Genomic DNA, 10,045 nt, shown 5'->3' with positions numbered 1-10,045 from the left:
ACGACTGCTCGTCGTAGGCGCGCCAGTCGCCCCGGACTGCCAAGGACTGTCCCGCAGTACACTCTTACTGCTTGCATGTGACCTCCAGCCTCCCCCTGTCACGCCAACGCCACCTCGGGTCCCCCTGATGTTATGGGACCTTTCGTAAGCCTGGCTTACACGGTGTCCATATGAGAGGATGCGGCGCCCCGAAATGCATCCTCCCGATGAAAACCCGGCTCATCCTCCGTGAGGCGGCAGCCGTACAGGCATCAGGGAGTACGGCGGCGGTCGTACAGGACTGTCTCGTACAAAGTGCTCCGTACTGCTGCACCGGAAACACCCGACCCTCTTGCCAGAAGAGGTCTTTTTCGCCCCCGTACCAGACGAAAGCCGCTTAATACGTGGGCAGTCCTTCACCCGGTGTGGACCCCCACATCGAAAGCAACTGTCTTTGCTTTCCGGCTGCTTGCCAGAAGCAGCCCCCAACTGCTTGCCAGAAGCAGTCGCCGGCCGGTTACCAGAACTGGCTGCTGAGCTAATTGCTGAGGGGCGACCCTCAACAGCTCTCCGGGAAACCAACTTTTCCCTCACTCGGTTCAGCACCGAACCAAAATCAGCAGTATACGCCTGATCGTGCGTAACTGCCCACTCGTAGACTGACTCGGGCAGCCCTTCATAGAACTTGGTCTTAAACACCACGTCCTCCAGCGCCACCCCCAGTCTACCGCCGAGCCGCTTCAAGCGGTCCAGGTACACGTCAACTGTCTACCCGGATTCGAGTCGACAGCTGACAAAGCGGCGCCATGCCTCCTGTCGAGGCATGGCGTACTCGGCAGTCAACACTGCCTTCACGACATCCCACTGGGATGTCTCGCCCACCCTCATGTGCCATCGAGCATGTACGCAATCAGCGTGCACGGAGCAATGTGCTCCAACTCACACAGTCGCTCGTACTGCGAGAGCCATGCGGTTGCCTCAACCGCACCATCACCGGCAAATGGCTGCATCTGCCAACTCAGCCTTTCTAAAATAGGCCCTCGTGCCTGGTTCATCAGATTCGCTAAAAAAGCGGCATCTAGAACCAGCGGCACTGTTGCAGCGCTCGCGGCGCCCTTGGTTGGCTGACCACCTCCGCCATCAGTAGATGGCTCAGCCTTTTGGCTGCTCCCAGGCTCGCTCATAGCCCACTCGTGCTCACCTCAGCCCAGCTGAGTGGCACCACCTAACAACAAGGCAAAAATAAATACAATGTATAAGCTGATATAGCTTGTAAGTTACTAAGTAAAAATAACGCAGTACCAGACTGCCAGCCGTGACACTCCAAAACCTCCCCTTATGTCACCCTTACTCCACCTGCACGTTTTACCAGAAAACACCGTAGTGCCAGACTACGCCAGTAGGGTTACTCATGAGTCACCAAGACTCAGAAAGACTCTTAATAATCCTTTCTAAAATACGACAAGCACAGAGTCACAAGGTACGCGAACGGCGCTCGGATTCCCAATGACAACATGGCCGTTTTTGCTCGTCCGATGGCGCATGCCCACGAACCCTTCTGAGCTATCGTCGGGCACCACGTGACTACTAACTCACACAAATAGATTTTCTGTGCAAAGACTTTTTTATTACCCGGGTACAAGTACAGCTTATGGTGTAAAATGTTGGAAAAATACTTTACCAAAGTTGTTTTCTCGCCTTTGAGCGGATTAAAATTTACATTATTTTATTTTAATGGGAAAAATTGTTTCGGATCTCGAACAACTCGATTTTCGAACTACCTTTTGGAACTGATTATGTTCGAGAGCTGAGGTTCCACTGTACGTTATCAAAAGGTATAGTTCGCTGAAAGTTATGAAATTTTAAATTTGCATTGGTTTGAAAACCTTTACAGTTGTTTTATTTATTTTTAAATCAGTTGTCCTGCACAAAACTTTTTCCTCATGATATTAAGTTTAAAAATTGTAGTTGTTTGAAAAAGTTTGAAAACCTTTGCAGTGGTTTTATTTTCTCTCCTCTCTTAATTTATTTCAACTACACAAAACACTTCTTTCATGATATGTAGTTTGAAAGTTAGAATGGCAAATGTTGTTATATGTTAAATACAAATCAATTTTCTGTGCAAAAACTTTTTTACTACCCAGGCAACGCCGGGTAGCACAGCTAGGCTTGGGGCTGTGGCGTCACTTGGAGATGCGGGGGAAACGATTGATTGCGAGGCGAGTGGGAGGTGATTGCAAGACAATTGATTGCGAGGCAAGTGGGAGGTGATTGCATGGCGAGTGCGAGGCGATTGATTGCGAGGCAATTGATTGTGAGGAGAGTGCAAGGCGGTTGATTGCGAGGCGGGTGGGAGCCAATTGATTGCAAGGCGATTGATTGCGAGTGCGAAGCGATTGATTGCGAGGCGAGTTCAAGAACATGATTGTCAACTGCTCGGCGAGTAAAAACTGGTCAGCCGAGGCGGGGCTCAGTGGCAGAAGTGCGGGATCGTCAACTGCAAATATAGATGGGTATGAACGGATGCATGAATCTAAACACATGAATCTAGAGTATTTTCTAGATTTTACACGCATCTAGCTGTAAGACACACTGCAGGTTTCCATTGTTCTCCCTAACATTGACACGTATATGTGCATGCATACTCTGATCAAGACAACAATTTCAGTAGACTGCATATTTGGAGTTGTTTTACAGTATGAAAGACAACTCTCAATAAACCTTATGCTGCACATGAATTGGTTCCTGTAGGCGGGTAATGCAGCTAGTACTGATATAAAGCTCCCACAGATGTTGGTTGTAATCACCTCAGATCTGTCCTCAAACAATATAATGCAAGAAAGAAACTCTCCAGGTGTTCAACATTAGATAGCACTGATTGTGAATATCTACTTAAATCTGAACTATGTAGTATAACTAAGATTAAAGGGTGTCTATTAATAGCTGGCAGCAATACAACAGAAATATGATGAGCTAGAAAGAGAGTTCATGGCAGACAGACAGCGTACCAAGACAAAGTTGGCTGAATACATGGAAGGAACAGTGATAAGCAAATGGAGCGCTGTAAGAAACACACGACACAGACTGGAGGCAAAGAGCAAATACAGCCACGAGGTTGATTTGCTGATATTTGTTCTTTACTTTTTAATCAATTTTCTTATATCAAAAATCTTATATTAATATAAAAAGTAGTAATCGGCGCCCATCAGTAACTATATATCAGTTATAATAACATATACACTGACATATATAATGACTACCAGTTATAATAGCATATACACTGACATATATAGTAAGTACCAGTTATAATAACATATACACTGACATATATAGTAAGTACCAGTTATAATAACATATACACTAACATATATAATGAGTAACAATTATGATAATATATACACTGATATATATATACAGTGAAACTCGGATAACTCAAACTTCAAGGGACCGAGCAAAAGTGTTCGAATTATCAGAGTGTTCAAGTTATCAGAGCACTGTCACAAGTCCATGTATTTACTTATTTATTAGTAGATACATGAACATATACAAACTATAATATAAATCAAAAGCACAAATGGCTTGTTTCAAATTAAATGCTTCTAATGTAAAGTTTAAAACGTTTTTATCAAAAAGTATAGAGATTTTTCTATCACTTGAGATTGGTTTGTTGTTTGAGGTGATGTTATTGCCAGGACGTTTTTTAGATTGACATTGGCAAAACTTGATCGTTGCTGAAATGCTCAAAGAAAAGACATCTTTTTCTTTTGAGCGTTTTACCCACGATCAATTTTGCCGATCTTTTTTGAAGTTTATGGAAAGATTACCTTACTTTACCTGGGATTCGTTAAGAGCAACACTCCGAGGCAGTTCAATTAAGAGTTTTACGAGGTTTTACGGTACATTGTATATGACTCACGCTTTTTGAATGGATACTTATTGAATGTACACACGTATTTTGTGTTTAGGGCAAATGATGAATAGTTTTTTTTAGCTAAGACAACGTATACGTTTGACTACCACAATTCTTAAGACGCTTTAAACATTCAACATTCCGACGTTGATTCAACACGGAAAACTATTCATCATGGGCTAGCCGGGTCACGCACTCAAGGATTTTCGCCACGCAAATACAAAACAAAAACAACATGCTGTTTTTGTTTTGTATGTGCGTGGCGAAAATCCTTGCGCCCGTGACCCGGCTAGCCTGTTCTATTCATCGTATAGCATTATAAATCAAATTTCACCAAACCTTTAGAACAGTCGTTGACAAAAATATTTTGCCGATGGAGGTAATAACGACGCTTATGAATTACAAAAAGTTGAGGTTTACCTCTATGGCTAGGAATAAAGTGATTTTCTAAAGCGATAGCAACAGTTTCGGTAGCCGTTGGGCAAAAAACAGTTCGTTATAACAGTGTTGAATTCGAGTTATATAGAGCCATTTATCATTGCGTGGGAACGGACCAAGCAAATCCAGTCGAGTTAACCATGTGTTCGCTATATCCGAGGGCGAGTTATCCATGTTTCACTGTATATATATAATGACTACCAGTTATAATAACATATACACGAACATATATAATGACTAACAGTTATAATAACATATATACTGACATATAATCACTGCCAGATATAATAGCATATACACTGACATATATAGTGACTAACAGTTATAACAACATATACACTGACATACATAATGACTACCAGTTATAATAACATATACACTGGCATATATAATGACTATCTGTTATAATAACATATACACTGACATATATAATGACTACCAGTTATAATAACATATACACTGACATATATAATGACTACCAGATATAATAGCATATACACTGACATATATAGTGACTAACAGTTATAACAACATATACACTGACATACATAATGACTACCAGTTATAATAACATATACACTGACATATATAATGACTACCAGATATAATAGCATATACACTGACATATATAGTGACTAACAGTTATAACAACATATACACTGACATACATAATGACTACCAGATATAATAACATATACACTGACATATATAATGACTACCAGATATAATAGCATATACACTGACATATATAGTGACTAACAGTTATAACAACATATACACTGACATACATAATGACTACCAGTTATAATAACATATACACTGACATATATAACGACTACCAGTTATAATAACATATACACTGACATATATAATGACTACCAGATATAATAACATATACACTGACATATATAGTGACTAACAGTTATAACAACATATACACTGACATACATAATGACTACCAGTTATAATAACATATACACCGACATGTATAGTGACTAACAGTTATAACAACATATACACTGACATACATAATGACTACCAGTTATAATACCTTATACACTGACATATATAATGACTACCAGTTATAATAACATATACACTGGCATATATAATGACTACCAGTTATAATAACGTATATACTGATATACATATAATGACTATCAAGTATAACAACATATACACTGACATATATAATAACTACCAGTTATAATAAAATATACACTGACATATATAATAACTACCAGGTATAACAACATATACACTGACATATATAATGACTACCAGTTATAATAACATATACACTGATATATATAATGACTACCAGTTATAATAACATATACACTGGCATATATAATGACTACCAGTTATAATAACGTATATACTGATATACATATAATGACTATCAAGTATAATAACATATACACTGACATATATAATAACTACCAGTTATAATAAAATATACACTGACATATATAATAACTACCAGGTATAACAACATATACACTGACATATATAATGACTACCAGTTATAATAACATATACACTGACATATATAGTGACTAACAGTTATAACAACATATACACTGACATACATAATGACTACCAGTTATAATACCTTATACACTGACATATATAATGACTACCAGTTATAATAACATATACACAGACATATATAATAAATACCTGTTATAATAGCATGTACACTGACATATATAATGACTAATAGCTATAATAACATATACACTGACATATATAATGACTATCAAGTATAATAATGTATACACTGACATATATAGTGACTACCAGTTATAATAACATATACATTGACATACTGTATACATAATAACCAATGTATCATGAACCACTAATCTAATGGATTTAGAAGGAATATTCCATATATTACTTGTAGGTTGATATAGTAAGAGCTTATGATGAGCTGTATGAGAAAATGGGGAGTCTTTGGAGAGAACAACTCCCTGCTCTGAAGTTGTCTGATATCCAGGAGATAGAAAAAAAAGGTAGTTTTTTTGAAACATTGTTTACCGTAATTATTTTCTTGTTTTACAGTACCTTAATATACCACGGTTTTTTGTTTTATTTTTATAGATAAAAATAGAGATGCTGAAGTGACTATAACTTTCAGCTCTATCGCAATTGAAAGTGAGAAGTTGGTGACAACTCCTACATACCCAAAATCTTTGTCTTTCCTAAAGAACGCCTGTTTCAAGAGCTGTGGTAAAAGCGTCACACAGCACAAAGGAAATATTTATGTACAAATGGATAATTCCATTGTGAGGGTAAACAACTTTCAGAGTGTCAATACCCTCATTCGGTCTGAATACTCAGTATTATCGGTTGCTATTCATAAGGAGACTATTTATGTTTTGACCGCAGCCCCTACTAACAGCAGAAGTCATTCTTCACATCCAGAAATACGAAATGTCCAGTTGTATAATTTGTCTGGCAAGCTGATGTCTAGCTGGCCGTCTGCTGTCAACGATTCATACAGCTCACTGACACTTCTGTCTGATCAGCTTCTTCTTGTTGATCAGACGAGTTTCAAGTCTACACCAGCTCTCTACACACTTAATGGAGTCTGGGTAAAAAATGTCTTAGACTCTATGAGGTCATCATTACGAATTCTCACTGCTGCAGATAACACTTCTATAATTGCGTTTGATTCAAGTTTCAATGACCTTATCAGAATAGACATAAATACTGAAGAGGTCATGTGGAGGAGGAAGGAAGAGGAGCCACCAGCTATCACACACTATGGAAGAGGACACGCCCTTTTAGCTAATAGTGGAGAGAAGCTGAGAGTAATCAACTTGGAGACAGGTTAGTTAGCCTTAGTTTCTAGAAACCTGTAAATATGACAACTGTAAACTATACGCATGGTGTAAGTTGTAAAGAGAATGTCTTACATGATTCAAATATAAGTATGTTTAATTTTATTGTTTTCTCTTAGAAACCACTGACTCTTGCTTACGCAAGGAAACAACTAGAATCATCTGCTTTTTCCATAGATTACATTTAAGTAAATTCTACTGCAAATACTTATAATCCCCTGGCAGCTAGTCACGCTCATTTTAGGAGTTGTGGTTCATGAGTTCGGTGGGCTGAAGAAAGGTGGTAAGTGTATCCACTGTGAGGGGGACACTTTGGTAGTAACAACAGCTGGCAGCAAGATGGTAAAGATTTATAAGCTCTGTCCGTGAGAGCTCATCCGGAGACTCAGTTGGATCATGGGTTCAAACTGTTGGTTTACTTGTAGCATGTTTCATATATTCTGTATACTATATTTCTGTGGTGTTTGAATAATTTTTAGTTTCTACTGTTTGACATGCTATTATAGCAACATTTTTAGAGATCCTATAATTATATTTTTGTTGTCAAGTATATACTATGCGTAGATGTATTTTTTCATATGTAATAGATGTCTGTAGATTTCTTTCATAGATTCGGGTGGAATAAACCATTACTGTAATCTACACACTATCATGGCAGTTTCTTAGAAATAATATTTTGTGCTAAAGAATATACAGTGATGACTAGTTCTGATAAACAATCACATAGATTTGTAAATTTGTTTAAAATAAACTACAACTATCAAGAATTTCAGAGCACTTGAAGCATGTAAACACTCTAAAGGCTGGATTACATTATACCAGCAGTAATCCCACAATGCATCAGTGATCATTACACAGACTGTTGTGGATGCTCGGCGAAATGTCAAGAAAGTTTGACTGCTGCAATGTTTCCCAACATATTCCCATTGCCTTGGCGATATGATCGGCTTAATGAATAATCGCCGAGAAGACATTCGTCGATACAGTGTGATCGTTGCACTAGAACATATGACTTACATCTCAGACTTTCAATATCGTAATTCCGGTAAAATATTCAACTACAATCAAATTTCTCGATTAATTTAAATAGGAATTTAGAACTCAGCCTAATGTCAAGGTTTAGCCAGAAACATAACCTTGCACTGATCTGCTTTTAGTTGATGCGGAAAAGAACATAGAAACACATGTACCTGCTGAAATCAATACAATGCATAGACTAAGTAAAAGTAACATGGAGAAACTTTTAGTAAACATCCTCAAAGTAACACAAGGTGTGACTAAACAAGAACAATGATGGAAGAAACAGTAACAATCCTAGACCATAACTTCCCGTAATCTACTTAAAATGATATTACTGAAATTCTTTTTTTATAGCAGTTAAAATTTATTATTTTGCAGTTTTTCGTAGATCTAAACAAATTGGATAAAGACAAAGCGACAAGCATAATTTATTAAGCAGTGCAGACACTTGAGCTTCTGCTATAGTGATAAAATAATGTTTGTATCAATAGACAGTGGCAAGCATTAAACATATTCCTTAAGAAGCAGGTACAATAAACTAGGTGTAATAAGAATACACCAATAATTAACTTTGTAATAGGTTTATTTTCAGGTAAAATGTTAAAATATCTTAAACGATATTCTACAGAAGTCCTGAACAACAAGAACTGACGCCCAGAGCATTAAGTTCTTTTAGTCTGCTGAATAAATAGTCGATTGCATAACAATAATTTACATCGTAATTGACTCATGCTACTGACTGAGCAGCCTGATGAATGACTACAAATCTTTCCATGAAAAGATAACTCCTGATTAAAATATAACTGGCTGCACATGACAAGTCTTTTGCAAAATGAATATATTTTTTATATTTATTTGCAAAGGATTTTTGGAAGTTTCTAGAAATCAGAGATTTATTAGCAACATCTATTCTTAGAATAATGTTGATACTGAAAGCAACAAGTAACTGTATTTTACGCTGGGATCACGAACATACCTTATAAAGACTGACATCAAAATACATGCTGAATGATATCAACACTAGCCTTTTTGACGAGGCCTAAATTTAATTAAGACTTGTCTACCCCAGGTAAGATAAGTCACAATTAGATGTTTGTATAGAGAATTAGATTTATGATTTATATTAGACTAACTGTGCTACCCGGCATTGCCCGGGTAAAAAAAAGACTCTGGACAGAAAATTTATTTGTATTTAACATATAACAACATTTGCCATTCTACCTTTCAAACTTCATATCATGAGGAAATTGTTTTGTGTAATTGAAATAAATTAAGAGAGAAAATAAAAACAACTGTAAAGGTTTTCAAACTTTGTCAAACAACTTTTAAACTCATAATGTTTCGTGCAGGTCAACTAAATTAATAAAGATAAAACGACTATTAAAAGGTTTAGATGTAAATGTGAAATAATTAGCAAGTAATAGCTAAATTAATTTGGTTTTGCTACGATTACGATAAAAGATTATTCGGTAATGATACAATTAATGCGACCTGAGAAAACAAAATAACTATCTTGAATATGTAGAATTAATAATGACAATTCTTGCATAGAAGTGTGTGTATAAAAAAGGTTACTGTTCCATCAGAAGCTATTCATCAAAACTCTGAATACGACAATACTGGTATCTCTCTTTCTTCTCACCGTCACCTATCGCAACGCTCGGAGTACCCATTTCGCTTGCTAACCATTTCACACTTACATCTAAACCCTTTTATATTTGTTTTATTTTTTTAATTTATTTGGCCTGCACAAAACGTTTTCCTCATGATATGAAGTTTAAAAGTTACAGTTGTTTGGCAAAGTTTGAAAACCTTTACAGTTGTTTTTATTTTTTCTGTTAATTTATTT

General features: G+C 37.0%; 1 long non-coding RNA gene across 1 annotated transcript; it reads left to right on the top strand.

Annotated features, from left to right (window-relative positions):
- The first annotated feature begins 2,991 nt into the window (after positions 1-2,991).
- On the top strand, positions 2,992-6,541 carry LOC137392084 (uncharacterized). Its single transcript, XR_010978213.1, has 3 exons — positions 2,992-3,093; positions 6,237-6,345; positions 6,434-6,541. It is a non-coding gene; the product is annotated as an uncharacterized lncRNA (long non-coding RNA).
- The last annotated feature ends 3,504 nt before the right edge of the window (positions 6,542-10,045 follow it).

This window comes from Watersipora subatra, chromosome 3, assembly GCF_963576615.1.
Source record: "Watersipora subatra chromosome 3, tzWatSuba1.1, whole genome shotgun sequence".
Taxonomy (NCBI): domain Eukaryota; kingdom Metazoa; phylum Bryozoa; class Gymnolaemata; order Cheilostomatida; family Watersiporidae; genus Watersipora; species Watersipora subatra.
Note: the sequence above shows the minus strand (reverse complement) of the source record. Positions and strands in the feature narration are given on the sequence as shown.